The sequence below is a fragment of the Elephantulus edwardii genome, unplaced genomic scaffold (assembly GCF_000299155.1).
Source record: "Elephantulus edwardii isolate Elephantulus edwardi_28Jun2011 unplaced genomic scaffold, EleEdw1.0 scaffold00061, whole genome shotgun sequence".
NCBI lineage: Eukaryota > Metazoa > Chordata > Mammalia > Macroscelidea > Macroscelididae > Elephantulus > Elephantulus edwardii.
The window spans coordinates 10668827-10672384 of NW_006399811.1; the positions used below are offsets into that span (position 1 = coordinate 10668827).

A 3558-nucleotide genomic window follows, 5' to 3' on the forward strand; every position below is an offset into this window, starting at 1 on the left:
CCCCGCCTCCACTTTTAACACCTATCTCCCAGTCTAAATTGCTACTTTATTTTTCCCTTCTTTTTTATCACTCAGAATGACTTCACCGTCTCTTGTAGGACAACTTATTTTCAATTATGTTCCAGTTTGGGCACATACTGTCATGGCTATATCTTTTAGCCAGAACTGCCATCCTCTAAAATAGTAAATCCTAAACTATGACTCTATCGCTCAGCCTGTAGCTCTTTACTCTTCATATTCCTTTAACATCTCTCTTCTATCTTTCAGAGTCAGGTGTCTTGATATCTTTATTTTATTTCAGTCTGCCATACCCTTCCAGGCTTATTTCCTTTTTCATAAATCATTTTAATCAGTTTGTCCCTTCTGCTTTGAGTGCATTTACCTTCAATGTCTTATGTTGCTTCTTCTAGTAATACTTGAAACATGAATTAGTCTTGTTTTTTCATTTTTTTAGTATTTACGTCCAGGATTACTTAGGACAACATGGGGGTAAGGGAGTTGGTGAAAGGAGACATAACAGCACAAATTGAAACAATTATAAACTCAGTGCTGTGAAAAACCAGCAGTACAGACAGGGAACAAGAGGGCAACCATACAGAAGGAAGTTTTTGTTGTTGTTCTTGTTGTTAGGTGCCATCTAGTCAAGTACAAATCATAGCAACCCTGTGAACAGCGCCCTGAACACGGTCCTATCCTGTGCTGTCCTCATCATCTCTGAATCTATAGGTTTTAACTGGCAATCTTTTCTGTTCTTTCTTAAAGCTCATTCTCCTCATGTGTGTTGTTCTGCCATTTTCCTCATCACACTCATTCCACCCTCTACTTTCCAAATAAAAATACTCTGTTCATTCCCGTTAATGTGTATACTTACGCAGATCTATGCCGCCCTTGCTCCACCTCCTGCCACCGTGCTACCAAATGCCTGTAGCCATTCTCACCCTTATTGAGCTCCCACAATATTTATGGACAAGATATCACTCTTTACTGCATGGCAAATCTCTGTAACCATTAACTCAATTCTAGCTGTTCTAGTAATTATTTTCTCTTAATTATTGAGTGAATTTGTCTTTATCTTTTCTTCTTACTGGATCAGACTCTGTAGCAAAGGATATGAAGCAAATAATAAAAAAGCCAAGCACATTTCTTGACTTTGTATCCCCTCCTTCATCCTTTATTTATAAGTGGTTTTCTTATGTAGAAGAAACACTTTATGCAAAAGTATAGAGCCATGAAAGAGCATGACATATATACAGGCATTTTTTTTTTTTTACTACGCTTTTGGCACCAGTAGTCAGGAAATTAAAGGGTGCATTGCCATGGGAAAGTCTGCTGTTAGAGACCTCTCCAAAGTACTGAAGAGCAATGGTGTTGGGATTACAGCACAATTTCTTGCCACGAGGCCACCAGAGCTCCCTGATGTCAACACAGAGTAGATATAAATTGATAGTCTCTAGACCTTTTTTTTTTTTTTGCCAGGTCAGGAAGTAATGGTAATATGAAGACATGATGGACAAGAGTGGAATTTGGCCCTCCTCCTAGACAGTTTCATTTTTCTCCTTATTTAGGCTTCTCCAGAGCAGATTGTCTTGTAGACTACAGTTTTCAGACACACTACAGCACCTGAAAAAGCTATTTATAAATAAAGCAGTGTATTCAGCCATACACCCACCTCCCCTTGTACAGCTCATAGGTTATTTAGTGCTCAGTGAAACAGAGTAGATCTATTAAAAAATTAAGGAAACGGAGTGAGAGAAATGAAGTTAAAGCAGCCATTCTTGCTTATGTTGTTGTCATCATATTTGGTTATAACTGAAAAAGTCACAGTTACTTACAGAAAATGTGAATCCAACTTTTTTATGCCTTCTCTTTGTTTCTACCATCTTGATGCTTTTTTCACCCTTTATCTTCCTTTTTAAAACTGAAAAGGGGGGGGAGGAAATGTCCAATCATGAGTTAACAAGTTCAAGGTGGCATTTTCATAAACAAGACAGCATATCAAAATTAATAACTTTTAAACTGCAGGTTACAATAAGTCGATCAGAAAATTAAAACACCTCTGACCTTGTGGGCATATTAAAACAATAGAACAGACAATATCAGAGCATATCTCACATAGTAAGATATATGTTGTTTTATTAAAATTATGATGATCTCAGTTTAATTTACAAAGCAGGTTGTTACTCAGCCATTCATATATATTTTGACATTGATATATGACATTGATGGGAGCTCTGGTGACCTGGTGATAAGGAGCTGTGCTGCCAACTCAAAGGCAGTGGTTTGAAGCCACTGCTTCTCCATGGGAGAAAGATGGACCATCTCTTCCCATGTAATTTACTGCCTCTGAAAAAATCTTCTGCAGGGTCAGCTATGAGTCAGTTCTGATTCTGTATTACACAACAACAATAGGGCATTGATTAGATTTTGACAAACTGTAACATTGATTATAACCCCCATATTTTCTTTCTGTGGGTCTTTTTTTCCATTCATCTCTCCGTCCTCTCTTTTCCTATCTGCTCAGTTTTGTCCTTGGACAGACACTTCCCTTGTGATCCAGTGTGGTTAAGTTTTCAAAGTGTTGAGTAGCTCCTTGGTGTAATTGTTCACCTAACTTTCTGATGTGGAAAACAGATTGAAATATAAGGTAATTTGCTCCCCAGGGAATATACAGTTCTTAGGGGCCTGCCACAGATAAAAGTAAAAAGTTTAGAGATGCAAAGAGGTAAGAGATGTAGTCAATTTGGGGACATTGACTTTTACAAGATAACTGGTGGTTATGATAAAGGGGGGCCTGAAAAGACTGGGATTTGGGATGTGAGATCATGGAGGTAAGCCAGGAGAGAAATGACAGTGGATTTAGCCTGTGTGGGTTTTTAGTTACTCAACTCTCACTGCCTTCTAAGTCAGAGCCAACTCATAGCTGACCCTTTAGCAGATTTTCCAAAGCTGTAAATCACATGGAAGGATATGGCCCATCTTTCTACTGCAGAGCAGCTGGTAGATTTGAGCTACCAGAGAGGTGTCACCTTTGAATTGGCAGTGCAGCTCCCTACAGACTTTGCCACCAGAGCTCCCTAGATCCCTTAGTTGGAGCCTGGATTATCCAATTCTGGTTAATATATTTTAGGAGTAGTCTCTTACATAGTTGATTTTCTAGAATTTAATTCTTGCCAACTCTTGTGTAAAGTTATGAAAGTAATCAAACTCTATATTTTTATTTTCTTACCACTCATAAGACTATATTCTACCCGATTCTCTCTTAAAATAACAATTCTTGAACAAAATTGTAGCTATACGGGGTGTACTTAAACCTGGAAATAAGCTCTTTGAGGCCAGGTACCCTTTTACTTTTTATTCTGAGTACCAAAAATAATGACGTGACACATTGTATATGCTTAATGTACATTGATGAGGGAATGCATGAATTAGAAATGGTGGTTGTTGTTGTTAGGTGCCGTCGAGTCGTTTGCGACTCATAGCGACACTCTGTACAACAGCCCTAAACCGTGCTCTATCCTATGCCAATCGCACTGTCTCTGGCACACCCATCCCGATTAC

The 3558-nt window shown here is 38.5% G+C and overlaps 1 protein-coding gene and 1 pseudogene across 2 annotated transcripts in view; both read left to right on the top strand.

Moving 5' to 3' along the window:
• Nucleotides 1–3558, top strand: part of XPR1 (xenotropic and polytropic retrovirus receptor 1) — a 252287-nt gene that overhangs the window by 164055 nt on the left and 84674 nt on the right. The window lies entirely within an intron of this gene.
• The window catches only part of LOC102867698, a 3629-nt pseudogene continuing 2783 nt past the window's right edge, over nucleotides 2713–3558 (top strand).